Source organism: Arachis duranensis, chromosome 1, assembly GCF_000817695.3.
Source record: "Arachis duranensis cultivar V14167 chromosome 1, aradu.V14167.gnm2.J7QH, whole genome shotgun sequence".
NCBI lineage: Eukaryota > Viridiplantae > Streptophyta > Magnoliopsida > Fabales > Fabaceae > Arachis > Arachis duranensis.
Genome location: NC_029772.3, coordinates 74,024,778 through 74,044,417, shown reverse-complemented (window position 1 = coordinate 74,044,417; position 19,640 = coordinate 74,024,778). Strand labels below are relative to the sequence as shown.

At 38.7% G+C, this 19,640-nt stretch overlaps 1 non-coding gene across 1 annotated transcript; it reads right to left on the bottom strand.

The window, feature by feature from the left end:
* Positions 1-764: 764 nt before the first annotated feature.
* LOC127742708 (small nucleolar RNA R71) lies at positions 765-872 on the bottom strand. Its single transcript, XR_008004069.1, has one exon. It is a non-coding gene; the product is annotated as a small nucleolar RNA R71 (small nucleolar RNA).
* Positions 873-19,640: the final 18,768 nt, after the last annotated feature.

Below are 19,640 nucleotides of genomic sequence, written 5' to 3'. Positions count from 1 at the left end.
CCTTTTTCAAAATTAATTTTCGAATTCTCTCCCCCTCATCTTTTTCTATTTATTTATTTATTTATTTACTAACACTTCTCTTCATCTCAAGAATCAGAACCTATCTTCACCCTTGTGTTTGGATTCTTACTTTTTCCTTCTTCTATTCCGTTCTTCTTCTACTAATATAAAGGAATCTCTCTACTGTGGTAAAGAGGATCCCTATTATTATTTTCTGTTCCCTTCTTTTTCATATGAGCAGGAGCAAGGACAAGAACATTCTTGTTGAAGCAGATCCTGAACCTGAAAGGACTCTAAAGAGGAAATTAAGAGAAGCTAAATTACCACAATCTAGTGACAACCTTACAGAAATTTTCGAAAAAGAAGAGGAGATAGCAGCCGGAAATAATAATGCAAGGAGGATGCTTGGTGACTATACTACACCTACTTCTAAATTTGATGGAAGAAGCATCTCAATCCCTGCCATTAGAGCAAATAATTTTGAGCTGAAACCTCAACTAGTTGCTCTACTGCAATAGAACTGCAAGTTCCATGGACTTCCATCAGAAGATCCCTACCAATTTTTAACTGTGTTCTTGCAGATCTGTGAGATTGTTAAGACTAATAGAGTAGATCCTGAAGTCTACAGGCTCATGCTTTTCCCCTTTACTGTAAGAGACAGAGCTAGAATATGGTTGGATTTACAACCTAAAGATAGCTTGGACTCCTGGGATAAGCTGGTCGCGGCCTTCTTGGCCAAGTTCTTTCCTCCTCAAAAGCTGAGCAAGCTTAGAGTGGATGTTCAGACTTTCAAACAAAAAGATGGTGAATCCCTCTATGAAGCTTGGGAAAGATACAAGCAGATGACCAAAAGGTGTCCTTCTGACATGCTTTCAGAGTGGACCATTCTGGATATATTCTATTATTGTCTATCTGAGTTCTCCAAGATGTCATTGGACCATTCTGCAGGTGGATTCATTCACCTAAAGAAAATGCCTGCAGAAGCTCATGAACTCATTGACATGGTTGCAAATAACCAATTCATGTATACTTCTGAGAGGAATTCCATGAACAATTGGACGCCTCAAAAAAAGGGAGTTCTTGAAATTGATGCTCTGAATGCTATATTGGCTCAGAACAAAATGTTGACTCAGCAAGTCAACATGATTTCTCAAAGTCTGAATGGATGGCAAAATGCATCCAACAGTACTAAAGAGGCATCTTCTGAAGAAGAAGCTTATGATCCTGAGAACCCTGCAACAGCAGAGGTAAATTATATGGGTGAACCTTATGAAACACCTATAATTCATCATGGATAAATTATCCAAATTTCTCATGGAAGGATCAACAAAGGCCTCAATAAGACTTTAATAATGGTGGAAAAAATAGGCTCAGCAATAGCAAGCCTTATCCATCATCTTCTCAGCAATAGACAGAGAATTCTGAGCAGAGCACCTCTAACTTAGCAAACTTAGTCTCTGATCTGTCTAAGGCTACTTTAAGTTTCATGAGTGAAACAAGGTCCTCCATTAGAAATCTGGAGGCACAAGTGGGCCAGCTGAGTAAGAAAATCACTGAAACTCCTCCTAGTACTCTCCCAAGCAACACTGAAGAGAATCCAAAAAGAGAGTGCAAGGCCATTGACATAATCAACATGGCGGAATCTAGAGAGGAAGGAGAGGACGTAAATCCCAATGAGGAAGACCTCATGGGACGTCTCTCAAGCAAGAAGGAGTTCCCTATTGAGGACCTAAAGAAATCTGAAGCTCATATAGAGACCGTAGAGATTCCATTAAACCTCCTTCTGCCATTCATGAGCTCTGAAAACTATTCTTCCTCTGAAGAGGATGAAGATGTAATTGGAGAGCAAGTTGCTCAATATCAAGGAGCCATCATGAGGCTGAATACCAAATTATTTGGTAATGAGACTTGGGAAGGTGAACCTCCCTTGCTCATTAATGAACTAGATACATGGATTCAGCAAACTTTACCTCAAAAGAGACAAGATCCTGGCAAATTCTTAATACCCTGTACCATAGGCACCATGACCTTTGAGAAGGCTCTGTGTGACCTAGGGTCAAGCATAAATCTTATGCCACTCTCTGTAATGGAGAAGCTAGGGATCATTGAGGTACAGCCTGCCATATTCTCATTGCAAATGGCAGATAAGTCAGTAAGACAAGCTTATGGATTGGTAGAGGACGTGTTAGTGAAGGTTGAAGGCCTTTACATCCCTACTAATTTCATAATCTTAGACACTAGGAAGGAGGAGGATGAATGTATCATCCTTGGAAGACCTTTCCTAGCCACAGCAGGAGCTGTGATAGATGTTAACAGAGGAGAATTAGTCCTTCAATTGAATAGGGACTACCTTGTGTTTAAGACCCAAGGGTGTTCTTCTGTAACAATGGAGAGGAAGCATGAAAAGCTTCTCTCAGTGCAGAGTCAAACAAAGCCCCCACAATCAAACTCTAAGTTTGGTGTTGGGAGTCTACAACATTGACCTGATCACCTGTGAGGCTCCATGGGAGCCCACTGTCAAGCTATTGACATTAAAGAAGCGCTTATTGGGAGGCAACCCAACTTTTATTTATCTAATTTTATTTTTCTTTTATTGTTCTTTTATGTTTTATTAGGTTTATGATCATGTGGAGTCACAAAATAAATACTAAAATTAAAAACAGAATCAAAAATAGCAGAAGAAAAAGCACACCTTGGAGTAAGAGCTTATTGGCGTTTAAATGCCAGTAAGGAGCATCTGGCTGGCGTTCAACACCAGAACAGAGCAAGGATCTGGCGTTAAACGCCAGAAACAAGTAGCATCCTGACATTGAAACGCCATGAATACACCCTGAGGAAAGCTGGCACTGAACGGCAGAAACAAGCATGGAACTGGCGTTCAACGCCAGAAACATGCTGCAAATGGGCGTTGAACGCCCAAAACAAGCATGAAGCTGGCATTCAACGCCAGAAATAAGCTATGGTATGAAGCAAGCTATGGTCATCTTGTAAATCTCATTTAGGCATATTTAAATGATTATAATGGTTTTCGAATAATAATAATGAATAAACATAAAATAAGGATAGAATTACTTATGTAAATCATTGGTGAGAATTTCAAACAAGTGTATGGAGATGCTTTGTCCCTGTTGGATCTCTGCTTTCCTACTGCCTTCCTTCAATCCTTCTTACTCCTTTCCATGGCAAGCTGTATGTAAGGCATCATCGTTGTCAATGGCTACATCCCATCCTCTCAGTGAAAAAGGTCCAAATGCTCTGTCATGGCACAGCTAATCATCTGTCGGTTCTTGATCATGTCGGAATAGAATCCATTGATTCTTTTGCGTTTGTCATCATGCCCAACAATTGCGAGTTTAAAGCTCGTCACAGTCATTCAATCCCTGAATCCTACTCGGAATACCACAGACAAGGTTTAGACTTTCTGGATTCTCATGAATGCCGCCATCAATTCTAGCTTATACCACGAAGATTCTGATTAAGGAATCCAAGAGATATGCGCCCGGTCTAAGGTAGAACAGAAGTGGTTGTCAGTCACGCGTTCATGGGTGAGAATGATGATGAGTGTACTGGATCATCACATTCATCATGTTGAAGTGCAACGAATATCTTAGAACAGGAATAAACTGAATTGAATAGAAAATAGTAGTAATTGTATTAAAACTCGAGGTACAGCAGAGCTCCACACCCTTAATCTATGGTGTGCAGAAACTCCACCGTTGAAAATACATAAGTGATGAAGTTCCAGGCATGGCCGAATGGCCAGCCCTCATGATCTAAGAACTAAACGTCCAAAGATGTCTAATACAATAGTAAAATGTCCTATTTATACTAGACTAGCTACTAGGGTTTATAGAAGTAAGTAATTGATGCAGAAATCCACTTCCGGAGCCCACTTGGTGTGTGCTTGGGCTGAGCTTGGGATTTACACGTGCAGAGGCTTCTTTTGGAGTTGAACGCCAAGTTGTAACATGTTTTTGGCGTTCAACTCTGGTTCGTGACGTGTTTCTGGCGTTTGACTCCAGAATGCAACATGGAGCTGGCGTTGAGTGCCAGTTTGCATCGTCTAATCTCGAATAAAGTATAGACTATTATAAGATCCATTGATCCTTTTGCGTCTGTCACTACGCCCAACACTCGCGAGTTTTAAGCTCGTCACAGTCATCTAATCCCAGAATCCTACTCGGAATACCACAGGCAAGGTTTAGACTTTCCGGATTCTCATGAATGCCGCCATCAATTCTAGCTTATACCACGAAGATTCTGATTAAGGAATCTAAGAGATACTCATCCAATCTGATGTAGAACGGAGGTGGTTGTCAGGCACACGTTCATGGATTGAGGAAGGTGATGAGTGTCACGGATCATCATCTTCTTCATAGTGAGGCGCGAATGAACATCTTAGATAGGAACAAGCATGTTTGAATGGAAAACAGAAATAATTGCATTAATTCATCGAGATGCTGTAGAGCTCCTCACCCCTAACAATGGGGTTTAGAGACTCATGCTGGCAAAAGATACAAATTTCAGATCTAAAAATGTCATGAGATACAAAATAAGTCTCTAAAAGTTGTTTAAATACTAAACTAGTAACCTAGGTTTACAAAAGTGAGTAAACTAAGATAATTGGTGTAGAAATCCACTTCTGGGGCCCACTTGGTGTGTGCTGGGGCTGAGACTTAAGCTTCTGACATGCCTGGGCTGTTTCTGGAGTTGAACGCCAGGTTGTAACCTGTTTCTGGCGTTGAACTCCAACTTGTAACCTGTTTCTGGCGCTGAACGCCAGACTACAACATGGAACTGGCATTGAACACCATTTTGTGTCATCTATCTTTGCGCAAAGTATGGACTATTATAGATTTTTGGAAAGCCCTGGATGTCTAATTTCCAACCCAATTGAGAGCGCGCCAATTGGATTCCTGTAGCTCCAAAAAATTCATTCCGAGTCCAGGGAGGTCAGAATCCAACAGCATCAATAGTCCTTTTTCAGCCTCAATCAGATTTTTGCTCGGCTCCCTCAATTTCAGCCAGAAAATATCTAAAATCGCAGAAAAACACACAAACTTATAGTAAAATCCAGAAATATGATTTTTGCTTAAAAACTAATAAAATTCTATTAAAAATAAATTAAAACATGCTAAAATCTACATGAAATTACCCCCAAAAAGCGTATAAAATATCCGCTCATCACAACACCAAACTTAAACTGTTGCTTGTCCCCAAGCAACTAGATAAATAAAATAGGATAAAAAGAAATTAAGAAGCAATAATATCTCAGAGTTTTAAGTGAAGCTCAGATTCTAATTTAGATGAGCGGGGCTAGTAGCTTTTTGTTTTTAAACAATTTTGGCATCTTACTTTATCCTTTGAAATTCAGAATGATTGGCATCCATAGGAACTCAGAACTCAGATAGTATTATTGATTCTCTTAGTTTAGTATGTTGATTCTTGAACACAGCTACTTTATGAGTCTTGGCCGTGGCCTTAAGCACTTTGTTTTCCAGTATTACCACCGGATACATAAATGCCACAGACACATAATTGGGTGAACCTTTTCTGATTGTGACTTAGCTTTGCTAAAGTCCCCAATTCGAGGTGTCCAGAGTTCTTAAGCACACTCTTTTTCCTTGGATCACGACTTTAACCACTCAGTCTCAAGCTTTTCACTTGGACCTGCATGCCACAAGCACATCGTTAGGGACAGCTTGATTTAGCCGCTTAGGCTAGGATTTACTTCCCTGGGCCCTCCTATCCACTGATGCTCAAAGCCTTGGATCCTTTTCACCCTTGCCTTTTGGTTTTAAGGGCTATTGGCTTTTTCTTTTCCTTGATCCAATGATTCCTTGTAATTAAATTTTTTTCACTGCTTTTTCTTGCTTCAAGAATCAAATTCATGATTTTTCAAATCAGCAATAATATTTCTCGTGTTCCTCATTCTTTCAAGAGCCAATAATTTTAACATTCATAAAATTCAAGATAAAAAATATGCACTGTTCAAGCATTCATTTAGAAGACAAAAAGTATTGCCACCACATATAATTAATTATAATTTTTCTTATTAAGAACTGGAAAGATATAAATTACCTCTTTATTCTAAAAATCTACTATTTTATTCATGTTTGATGATGATGAGAAATATAAATTATAACTTAATTAAAAATAAAATCAAAATAGATATACTAATTACCACTACTCCTATATAACTTCTAAAGTAAATTCCTATAGTAACAACTATCACAGAGTTAAAGCTAAGATTAGATCTCAACAACCTGTATTTTGGGAAGTGGATGTTCCTCTAGTCTGTGGGGTACTTGGTCCTTCAAGAATTAATTTCTGACGCTTCAGTTCCCTCAAGTCACGCCCTTGCTCCTCTTGTTCCCTAAGCAATTTGCAAAGCATGCTATTCTGATTATTCTGTTCTTCCTTTATTTGGTCCATAGATTCTTGCAACTTGGAAACAGATGCCTCAAAATGCTCCCAGTATTCAAATTGAGGAATTTCTGGGAGGAATTCCTGTGCTCTCCTCTTGATGGGGTCATCCTGCAACTATTGTTTTTCCATTGATATTTTAGTGATTGGCCACTCAACTGAGATATACTCAGTTATTCCCATCCTCACTCCAGCATCTTTGCAGAGCATAGAAATTAAGTTTAGATAAGCCAATTTGGCATCTTTGGAGTTCTTGTTTGCTATTTTGTAAAGTTCACACGAGATTAGTTGATGAACTTCTACTTCTCTTCCCAACATGATGTAGTTAATCATCATTGCTCTTTTAACAATGACTTCAGAACGGTTGCTAGTGGGCAATATAGAATGCCCAATGAAGTCCAGCCAGCCTCTGGTGACTGGTTTGAGATTATCTCTCTTGAGTTGAATTGGGATGCCAGTGGTGCTGGTGGTCCACCTGGCTCCAAAAATGCATATATCCTCTAGAATCTTGTCCAGGCCCTTGTTTGTTCTCATCATTCTCCTATTAAAGGAGTCTGGGTCATCTTTCAGCTGAGGCAGCTTAAAGATCTCCCTGATTTTGTCAGGGTGGATGTGAACAATCTTTCCTCTGACCAAGGTCCGATAGTCATAGAGGGCAGTTCCAAATATTCTATGCCTGTCTGTTTATTCCTTCTTACTTTTGTTTCAGGATTAGCTAGGATTTCCCAGTTCCTGTTTCGAATTTGCTCTTGGATCTCTGGATATTCATCTTCTTTCAGATCGAAGTTGACTTCCGGGATCACTGACCTTAGACCCATTATTTTGTGGTAGTGGTCTGAATGTTCTTTGGTTAAGAACTTCCCTTGATTCCAAAGTGGTTTTGGAATATTCTCTTTCTTGCCTCTTGGAGTGGATTGTTTTCCTTTAGGAACCATGATCTTAGTGAGTATGTTTTTGTGATCACGGATAAAGACACCAAACTTAGAGGTTTGCTTGTCCTCAAGCAAAAGAAAAGAAAGAAGAGGGATAGAAGGAGAGCTAATGTCAAATGGTGGATGAGAGGAGGGAGGCTGAATGTGGAGTTTAAAGGGAGGCGGGGTGGGTTTCGAAAAAAATTTTAAAAATATAAGATAGAAGATATGATTTATGAAAGATAAATATGATAAGAAAAAGATATAATTTAAAAATAAAAAGTTGTGAATGATATTTGAAAAAGATAAATCTGAATTTTTACTTTGAAAATGATTTTAAAAGATAATTAAGATTTGAAAAATTTTGAGAAAAGAGTTGGATTGGATTGGAAAAAATCTGTGTTTATGAACTAATATGCATTTGATATTTTAAAAAAAAAGGATTTTAGAAATTAGGGTTTTTAGAAATTAGGATTAAAATTTTTGGAATTGAAGGATGAGAATTTGGAACGTGTTTATGCAAGAAATCATGAATTGAAAAACAAAAAAAAAATTAAAAATTTGTGAAGAAAAAACGAATTTACCTCCTCCCCACCATCCTGGCGTTAAACGCCCAAACGCTGCATGTTTTGGGCGTTTAACGCCCAAACACTGCTTCTCCTGGGCGTTCAACGCGCAACTGTTGCTTCTTTCTGGCGTTGAACGCCAGGAACTCCTTCGTCACTGGGCATTTTTCTGAACGCCCAGGAAGCTATAAATCTGGCGTTGAACGCTCAGAAGATGCTTCTTTCTGGCATTCAACGCCCAGAAGGTGCTTCTTTTGGGCGTTTAACGCCCAAAACAGCTTTTACTGGCATTTTCGCACCAATGAGCTTCCATTTACTATTTTTATCCTTTGAATCCTTGTATAACTCTGTGAACTCAAGCAATTGCTATTTTAACTTGAAGATACTTGACATATACCTGTAAAAATCAATTAATTAACAAATAAACTTTGTAAATGGCTGGGTTGCCTCCCAGCAAGCGCTTCTTTATTGTCTTTAGCTAGACTATTACTGAGCATTAATCAAGTCTTAGTTTTGAGCATTCTTGCTCAAAGTTGCTTTCGAAATAATGTTTAAATCTCTGTCCATTAACAATGAACTTTTTGTTAGACTCATTATCCTGAAGCTCTACGTATCCATATAGTGACACACTTGTAATCACATATGGTTCTCTCCACCGGGATTTCAATTTCTGCCCTCGCTCAAAGATTCTGGATGACAGTTTCTTATCATGCCATCTTTTTGCTTTCTCTTTGTAAATTTTTGCATTCTCGAAAGCATTGAGTCTAAATTCCTCTAGCTCATTTAACTGAAGCAATCATTTTTCTCCAGCTAACTTGGCATCAAGGTTTAGGAATCTGCTAGCCCAGTAGGCCTTATGTTCCAGTTCCACTGGCAAGTGACATGGCTTTCCATACACAAGCTGGTATGGAGAGGTCCCTATAGGGGTATTGAATGCTGTTCTATATGCTCACAGAGCATCATCCAAGCTTCTTGCCCGATCCCTTCTACGATTAATCACAGTCTGTTCCAGGATTCTTTTAAGTTCTTTGATAGAAACTTCAGCTTGCCCATTTGTCTGTGGATGATATGGAGTGGCTACCCTGTGGCTAACTCCAGAACGAACTAAAGCAGAGTAAAGCTATTTATTGCAGAAATGAGTGCCCCCATCACTGATTAATACTCTAGGGGTACCAAATTTGCTGAAGATGTGTTTCTGGAATAATTTTAGCACTGTCTTAGTGTCATTAGTGGGTGTTGCAATAGCTTCCACCCACTTGGATACATAATCCACTGCCACCAGAATGTAAGTGTTTGAGTATGATGGTGGGAAAGGCCCCATGAAGTCAATACCCCATACATCAAACAACTCAATCTCCAAGATCCCTTGTTGAGGCATGGCATAACTGTGAGGTAGATTGCTAGATCTTTGGCAACTATCACAGTTAAGTACAAACACTCGGGAGTCTTTATAGAGAGTTGGCCAGTAGAAGCCACATTGGAGGACTCTTATGGTTGTTCGCTCACTTCCGAAATGTCCTCTATACTGTGATCCATGGCAATGCCAGAGGATCTTCTGTGCTTCTTCTTTAGGCACACATCTACGGATTACTCTGTTTGCACATCTCTTGAAGAGATATGGTTCATCCCAAAGATAGTACTTTGCATCCATAATTAACTTTTTTGATTGCTGCCTACTATACTCTTTGGGTATGAATCTCACTGCCTTGTAGTTTACAATGTTTGCAAACCATGGCACTTCCTAGATGGCAAAGAGTTGCTCATCCGGAAAGTTTTTAGAGATCTTAGTAAGAGAGAGGGACGCCCTTTCTACTGTTCTATTCGGGATAGGTGATCTGCAACTTGATTCTCTGTTCCTTTTCTGTCTCTTATTTCTATCTCAAACTCTTGCAGAAGCAACACCCATCTTATGAGTCTGGGTTTTGAATCCTTGTTTGTGAGTAGATATTTAAGAGCAACATGGTCTGTGTACACAATCACTTTTGATCCCACTAAATAAGATCTGAACTTGTCAATGGCGTAAACCACTGCAAGTAGCTCTTTTTCTGTGGTTGTGTAGTTCTTCTGTGCGTCATTTAAAATATGACTGCATAGTAAATGACGTGCAAAAGCTTGTCATGCCTCTGTCCCAACACTACACCAATGGCATGGTCACTGGCATCACACATCAATTCAAATGGTAATGTCCAGTTTGGTGCAGAGATGATTGGTGCTGTGACCAATTTAGCTTTCAGAGTCTCAAATGCCTGTAGACACTCCTTATCAAAGATAAATAGCATGTCAGCAGCTAACAGATTACTTAGAGGTTTGGCAATTTTTGAGAAATCCTTTATAAACCTCCTATAAAATCCTACATGCCCCAGAAAGCTTCTGATTGCCTTAACATTGGCAGGTGGTGGTAATTTTTCCTTAGCTTGATCCACCTCTATTCCCTTGTTCGAAATTTTGTGCCCAAGGACAATTCCTTCAGTCACCATAAAGTGACATTTTTTCCAGTTTAAAACCGGTTAGTCTCTTGGCACCTCTTTAGAACAAGTGCTAGATGGTCAAGACAGGAGCTGAATGAGTCTCCAAATACTAAAAAGTCATCCATGAAGACTTCCAGAAATTTTTCCACCATATTAGAGAAAATAGAGAGCATGCACCTTTGAAAGGTTGCAGGTGCATTGCACAGACCAAATGGCATCCTTTATCCATCTAGGAAGCAGTAGTATTCATGACCTGCCAGTCTTTCTAGCATCAGGTCTATGAATGGTAAAGAAAAATTATCCTTTCTGGTGGCTGTACTGAGCCTTCTATAATCAATACACATACGCCACCCTGTAACTATTCTTGTAGGAACCAGTTCATTTTTTTCATTATGGACCACTGTCATGGCGCCTTTCTTAGGGACGACTTGGATAGGGCTTACCCAGGGGCTATCAGAAATAGGATAGATAATCCCAGCCTCTAGTAATTTAGTGACCTCTTTCTGCACCACCTCCTTCATGGCTGGATTCAACCGCCTTTGTGGTTGAACCACTGGCTTAGCGTCACCCTCCAATAGGATCTTGTGCATGCATCTGGCTGGGCTAATGCCCATAAGATCACTTATGGACCACCCAAGAGCTGTCTTGTATGTCCTTAGCACTTGAATTAGTGCTTCCTCTTCCTGTGGCTCTAAGGTAGAGCTTATGATTACAGGAAAGGTATCACCTTCTCCCAGAAATGCACATTTCAGGGATGGTGTAATGGTTTGAGCTCGGGTTTGGGAGGTTTCTCCTCTTCCCGAGGGATTTTCAGAGGTTCTATTATTCTCTCTAATTCAAGACTCTCAGCCATATTGACTTCTTTTACCAGAGAGTCAATAATATCAACGCTCATGCAGTCATTATGGGTGTCTGGATGCTGCATGGCTTTGACAACATTCAACTTGAACTCATCCTCATTGACTCTCAGGGTTACTTCCCCTTTTTGAAAATCAATAAGGGTTTGGCCAGTTGCTAGGAAAGGTTTTCCCAGAATGAGAGTTACACTCTTATGCTCTTCCATTTCCAGCACAACAAAGTTAGTGGGAAAGACAAATGGCCCAACCTTGACAATCATGTCTTCAATCACGCCTGATGGGTATTTAATGGAGCCATCAGCAACTTGGAAACATATCCGGGTTGGTTTAACTTCATCAGTCAACCCAAGCTTTTTGATAGTAGCTGCAGGTATTAGGTTAATACTTGCTCCAAGATCACATAGAGCTTGCTTGGTACAAGTACTTTCTAATGTGCATGGTATCATAAAGCTTCCCGGATCTTTAAGCTTCTCAGGTAAGATTTTCAGAATGACTGCACTGCATTCTTCAGTGAGGTAAACTTTTTCAGGTTCCATCCAATCCTTATTATGACTTAAGATCTCTTTCATGAACTTAGCATAAGAGGGTATTTGCTCAAGTGCCTCTGCAAACGGGATCTTTATTTCAAGAGTCATGAGATAGTCTGCAAAGCAGGCAAATTGCTTATCCTGTTCTGCTTGGCGGAGTTCCTGAGGATAAGGCATTTTGGCTTTGTATTCCTCAACCTTAGTTGCTACAGGTTTAGTGCCTACATATGTGGGTTGGGAAGCCTTTTTAGAAGGGTTATTATCAGCACTAGTATGTCTCTGATACCCCACTGGCATTTGAATGCCAGGGGTGGAAGCTGGAGTGGCGTTAGACGCCAGCTCCTTACCTGCTTCTGGCGTCTGAATGCCAGAACTGTGCTCCCTTTGGGCGTTCAATGCCAAATCCTTGCTTGTTTCTGGCGTTGAACGCCATGACTGAGCATGGTTTGAGCGTTCAATGCCAGCTTTCCACCCATTCTCTGGCGTTTGAGTGCCAGAATTATTCTTCTCTGGGCTCTTACTGTCCTTAGAGGGATTTTGGTTAATTTGCTCATTTCTTGGCTTCCTGCTATCTTGAAGTGAGGTTTTTAATGTTTTCCCACTTCTTAATTGAACTGCTTGGCACTCTTCTATTATTCGTTCTGATAACTGCTGTTCTGATTGCTTCAACTGTACTTCCATATTCATATTAGCCATTCTTGTTTCTTGTAGTATTTCCTTGAATTCGGCTAGCTGTTTTGTCTGAAAATCTAATTGCTGATTGAATTCAGCAGCTTGATCTGCAAGACTGAGTTCAACAGTTAATGTTTTAGCCTCTTTGTTGATGGAAGATTCACTGCTTAGGTACAGAGCTGATTTATGGCAACTGTATCAATAAGCTCTTGAGCTTCTTCTATTGTCTTTCTCATGTGTATAGATCCACCAGCTGAGTGGTCTAGAGAAATCTGAGCTCTTTTTGTAAGCCCATAGTAGAAGATGTCTAACTGCACCTACTCTAAAAATATTTCAGAGGGGCATTTTCTTAGCATCTCTTTGTATCTCTCCCAGGCATCATAAAGGGATTCATTATCACCTTGTTTGAAGCCTTGAATGCTCAGCCTTAGCTGTGTCATCCATTTTGGAGGAAAATAGTGATTCAGGAATTTTTCTGACAGCTGTTTCCATGTCTTTATGCTGTCCTTAGGTTGGTTATTTAACCACCTCTTAGCTTGATCTTTTACAGCAAATGAAAACAGTAATATTCTGTAGACATCCCGATCTACTTCCTTATCATGTACTGTGTCAGCAATTTGTAAAAATTGTGCCAGAAACTCTGTAGGTTCTTCCTGTGGAAGACCGGAATACTAGCAGCTTTGCTGCACCATGATAATGAGCTGAGGATTCAACTCAAAACTACTAACTCCGATGGAGGGTATACAGATACTACTCCCATATGAAGCAGTAGTGGGGTTAGCATATGACCCCAAAGTCCTTCTGGATTGTTCATTTCCACTTAGGTCCATGTTGGAGTAAAGGAGGTAATGTGGATTTAAATTTTATTTAATTTATTATATATAAAAAAATTAATTTTCGAAAGAATAATTTAAAATAAAATAAAAACCGAAATAAAAATAAAATAAAATAAATAAAAAAGAAAATTGAAAATTAAAAATAATAAAAATTAGAAAATATTTTATGAAGATTTTCGAAAAAGTGAGGAGAGAGAAAGTTGTTAGGATATTTTTGAAAAAGATATGATTTGAAAATTTTGACCAAGTCAACCCAAGTAATTCGAAAATTATGAGAAATTAAAGGAAAATATATTTTTTTATTTTTGAATTTTGTGATGAAAGAGAAAAGCACACAAAAGACACAAGACTTAAAAATTTTTAGATCTAATGCTCTTTGTTTTTCGAAAATTTTGGAGGGAAAACACCAAGGAACACCAAACTTAAAAATTTTAAGATCAAAACACAAAGAAGACCCAAGAACACTTTGAAGATCTGAGCTATAAATGTAACATGTTTTAAAGATGTATTATTTTTATAGATAAAAATAATTTTTTTTGAAAACTAATGTTTTGAAAAAGCACAAGAAAAACAAGAAAAGACACAGAACAAGAAAAACTAAAAATCAAACAAGAAAAATAAATAAGAACAACTTAAAAGATCAAAGAACACAAATTCGAAAATTTAAAAGGAAAATATAAAATATGCAATTGACACCAAACTTAGAACAAGACACTAACTCACGAAAAATTAAAAATTAATAAGGAAAAGTAATATTTTTGAAATATTTTTGAAGAGAAATTAAAGGAATCAAATTTAATGACTCTATAGCATCAATACTATATTCCTAATCTAAGCAAAAAAATAAACCTTTAGTTGTTCAAACTCAAACAATCCCCGACAACGGCACCAAAAACTTGGTGCACGAAATTGCAATCACACTTTTGCAATCCGCACAACTAACCAGCAAGTGAACTGGGTCATCCAAGTAATACCTTATGTGAGTAAGGGTCAATCCCATGGAGATTGTTGGCTTGAAGCAAGCTATGGTTATTTTATTATTCTTAGTCAGGAGATCAATTATAATTATCAGTTTGAATTACTAAAAAAATAAAAGAGTGTGAAATAATTACTTGTTGTGTAATAATGGAGAATATGTTGGAGTTTTGGAGATGCTTTGTCTTCTGAATTCCTGTAACATAATATTTTCTCTCATGCAAAAGTGCAAAGTTCCTTCCATGGCAAGCTCTATGTAGGGTGTCACCATTGTCAATGGCTACTTCCCATCCTCTCAGTGAAAATGGTCCAAATGCTCTGTCACAGCACGGCTAATCAGCTGTTGGTTCTCGATCACGTCGGAATAGAATCCATTGATTCTTTTGCGTTTGTCATCATGCCCAACACTCGCGAGTTTGAAGCTCGTCATAGTCATTCAATCCCAGAATCCTACTCGGAATACCACAGACAAGGTTTAGACTTTCCGGATTCTCATGAATACCGCCATCTAAGAGATACTCATCCAATCAGATGTAGAACGGAAGTGGTTGTCAGGCACACGTTCATGGATTAAGGAAGGTGATGAGTGTCACGGATCATCACTTTCTTCATAGTGAGGCGCGAATGAACATCTTAGATAGGAACATGCATGTTTGAATGGAAAACAGAAATAATTGCATTAATTCATTGAGACGCTGCAGAGCTCCTCAGCCCCAACAATGGGGTTTAGAGACTCATGCTGCAAAAAGGTACAAATTTCAGATCTAAAAATGTCATGAGATACAAAATAAGTCTCTAAAAGTTGTTTAAATAGTAAACTAGTAACCTAGGTTTACAGAAAATGAGTAAACTAAGATAATTGGTGCAGAAATCCACCTCTGGGGCCCACTTGGTGTGTGCTGGGGCTAAGAGTTAAGCTTCTCACGTGCCTGGGCTGTTTCTGGAGTTGAACGCCAGGTTGTAACCTGTTTCTGGCGTTGAACTCCAACTTGTAACCCGTTTCTAGCGCTGAACGCCAGACTGCAACATGGAACTGGCGTTGAACGCCAGTTTACGTCGTCTATCTTTGCGCAAAGCATAGACTATTATATATTTTTGGAAAAGCCCTGGATGTCTACTTTCCAACCCAATTGAGAGCGCGCCAATTGGACTCCTGTAGCTCCAAAAAATCCATTCCTAGTGCAGGGAGGTCAGAATCCAACAGCATCAGCAGTCCTTTTTCAGCCTAAACCAGATTTTTGCTCAGCTCTCTCAATTTCAGCCAGAAAATACTTGAAATCACAGAAAAACACACAAATTCATAGCAAAATCCAGAAATATGATTTTTGCTTAAAAACTAATAAAATTCTATTAAAAACTAATTAAAACATGCTAAAATCTACATGAAATTACCCCCCAAAAGCGTATAAAATATCCGCTCATCATATTCCAAGTAGGATTCAAGGATTGGATGATTTTGACGAGCTTTAAACTCGCGAGTGTTGGGCATAGTGACAGATGCAAAAGGATAAATGGATCCTACTCCGACATGATCGAGAACCGACAGATGATTAGTCGTGCTGTGATAGAGCATTTGGACCATTTTCACTGAGAGGATGGGAAGTAGCCATTGACAATGGTGATGCCCTACATACAGCTTGCCATGGATGGAGCCTTGCATCTTTGAAAGTGAGGAAGCATTATGTTATAGGAATTCAGAAGACAATGCATCTCCAAAACTCCAACATATTCTCCATTACTGCATAATAAGTATTTATTTCATGCTATTTTACTTTTTACAATTAAAACTAAAAATTATTATTGATATTATATTTTGACTAAGAGTTACAAGATAACTATAGCTTGCTTCAAGCCAACAATCTCCGTGGGATCGACCGTTACTCACGTAAGGTATTACTTGGATGACCCAGTGCACTTGCTGGTTAGTGGTACGAGTTGTGAAGAATTGTGATTTCCAATTTCGTGCACCATGTTTTTGGCACCGTTGCCGGGGATTGTTTGAGTTTGAACAACTGACCATGATGAGCGGATAATTTATACGCTTTTTGGCACTGTTTTGAGGTATTTTTTAGTAGGATCTAGCTACTTTTAGGGATGTTTTCATTAGTTTTTATGCTAAATTCACATTTCTGGACTTTACTATGAGTTTTTGTGTTTCTCTGTGATTTCAGGTATTTTCTGGCTGAAATTGAGGGACCTGAGCAAAACTCTAATAAGAAGGCTGACAAAGGACTGCTGATGCTGTTGGATTCTGACCTCCCTGCACTCGAAATAGATTTTATAGAGCTACAGAACTCCAAATGGCACGCTCTCAACGGCGTTGGAAAGTAGACATCCTGAGATTTCCAGCAAAATATAATAGTTTATACTTTATTCGAGATTACATGACGCAAACTGGCACTCAACGCCAGTTCCATGTTGCATTCTGGAGTCAAACGCCAGAAACAAGTCACGAACCTGAGTTGAACGCCAAAAACACGTTACAACTTGGTGTTCAACTCCAAAAGAAGCCTCTGGACGTGTAAAGCTCAAGCTCAGCCCAAGCACACACCAAGTGGGCCCCAGAAGTGGATTTATGCATCAATTACTTACTTTTGTAAACCCTAGTAGCTAGTCTAGTATAAATAGAACATTTTACTATTGTATTAGACATCTTTGGACGTTTAGTTCTTAGACCATGAGGGCTGGCCATTCGGCCATGCCTGGAACTTCATCACTTATGTATTTTCAACGGTGGAGTTTTTACACACCATAGATTAAGGGTGTGGAGCTCTGCTGTACCTCGAGTTTTAATGCAATTACTACTATTTTCTATTCAATTAAGTTTATTCCTGTTCTAAGATATTCGTTGTACTTCACCATGATGAATGTGATGATCTGTGACACTCATCATCATTCTCACCTATGAACGCGTGACTGACAACCACCTCCGTTCTACCTTAGACCGAGCGCATATCTCTTGGATTCCTTAATCAGAATCTTCGTGGTATAAGCTAGAATTGATGGCGGCATTCATGATAATCCGGAAAGTCTAAACCTTGTGTGTGGTATTCCGAGTAGGATTCAAGGATCGAATGATTGTGACAAGCTTCAAACTCGCGATTGTTGGGCGTGATGAGAAACGCAAAAGAATCAATGGATTCTATTCCGATATGATCGAGAATCGACAGATGATTAGCCGTGCCATGACAAGAGCATTTGGACCTTTTTCACTGAGAGGATGGGATGTAGCCATTGACAACAGTGATGCCCTACATACAGCTTGCCATGGAAAGAAGTAAAAAGGATTGAGGGAAGGCAGTAGGAAAGCAGAGATCCAACAAGGACAAATCATCTCCATATACTTGTCTGAAATTCTCACCAACGATTTACATAAGTATTTCTATCTTTATTTTTTGTTTATTTATTATTATTATTCGAAAGCTCCATAACCATTTATTATCCGCCTAACTGAGATTTACAAGATGACCATAGCTTGCTTCATACCAACAATCTCCGTGGGATCGACCCTTACTCACGTAAGGTTTATTACTTGGACGACCCAGTGCACTTGTTGGTTAGTTGTGCAGAGTTGTGAAGAAAGTGCTGAGTTAGTAGGTGCGCATACCAAGTTGAATGCCATTATTAGAAATCACAATTTCGTGCACCAAGTTTTTGGCACTGTTACCAGGGATGGTTCGAGTTTGGACAACTGACGGTTCATCTTGTTGCTCAGATTTGGTAAATTTCTTTTTGTTCTATTTTCGAAAAAAAAATATTTTTCAAAATTCTTTCAAAAAACTTTTTCCTTTTGTTTTCGAAAATTATTCTAAATTTTTAAGAATGAATTCTAGAGTTTCATGGTAACATGTTGAAGCCTGGCTGGCTGTAAAGCCATTGATAAACCCATATTTCATGAGTTCTTTTGTGCTTAATTTGAGTGATTTATTCAATCCTTCACCTATTTATTCACATTAATTGCATGATTTTACTTTCCCTTCCTTATTATGTCATATTGTGAAAATCATGTTTCATAAGCTTTAAAATTAATTGTTTTAATTACCCTTATTTCCATTCGATGCCATGATTAGTGTGTTGAGTAGTCTTAGGTTTTCTAAGGCTGAATGACTTAAAAGATGAAAAAGGAAACATACAAAAATGGAAGGAGAAGGCAAAATGGAGCTTTAAGGAAACTGGTCTCCACGCGATCTCATGGACGACGCGATCGCGTGCCAGAAGCGAAGAAGCAGCGACGCGGCCGCATGACTGACGCGACCGCGCGCCTCAAGTAGAATACCCACGATGTGGACGCGTGACCGACGCGACCGCATGGGAAGGAAAAGCTCCAGACGACGTGTCCGCGTGACCCACGCGGACGCGTGACAGAGGCCACGTATCAGAATTCACAAAATACGCCCCCAGTGATTTTTGAAGCCCTTTTTGGCCCAGATCCAAGCACAGACAGCATAGATTAGAGGTTATAAAGTGGAGGAATGCATCCATTCAGAGGGAGAGCTCGCCAATTTCTAGTTTTCATGATTTAGATTTAGTTTAGAGAGAGATTCTCTCTCTCTCTTTAGGATTTAGGATTTCTTCTTGTTTTGAGAGTAACTCTGGATTCAGGTTTAATGTTCTTTTATTTTCAGTTTACTTTTATTTTGCTTTTAATATTTGAATTGATTTATGAATTATTCCATGTTACAGATCTCTATTTTGAATTAATGATATTTGAAGTATTTTCAGTTAAGATTGTTCTCTTTGATTTAAGTTACTATTGCCTTCCATCTAAGGTCACCTCTATTATTCTAGCAATTTTACTTTTTCCCCTTTTGGTTTTGGTTAAGAAATCAGTAACTCAACAGTTATTAAACTCAACATATTTGATAATCATTATCTTGCTAATTGAGCTGAACTTAAGTAATCCCAACCTTTTCTTAGAAAATAAATAGGATTCAAAGTTCAATTTAATTAGTCCCTTGACTTTCCTTTGCTTTAGTAAAGGTTGACCAAGTGGAGTTTAGATTCAACTTTCCTTATAGTTGAGAGAGATAACTACGTTGGACCTCCAATTTCTCATACCTTGCCCAAAAGTTTGCTTTACAGTATTTATTCATTTTTAATTGTATATCTACAACGGGACTGTTTTTATGAAATTTTTTACTGGCAAAAATCCTAACGTCAAAATGGCGCCGTTGCCGGGGAACTGCTAACGTGTGCATTATTATTGGTTATTATAAATACTTTTCTTTTGCTTGCTTATTTATTTTTATTTTTATTTTTCATTTTTACCTTTATTTGCTACTATGAACTCTCACCCCTCTCACTTTGAGTTTGGTTCTAATATTATTAAAGGAAATAGAAGTTACAGCAGGAATATGCATCAAGGTCAGACCAATCAAGGATGGATGGAACCAAGAGGATCT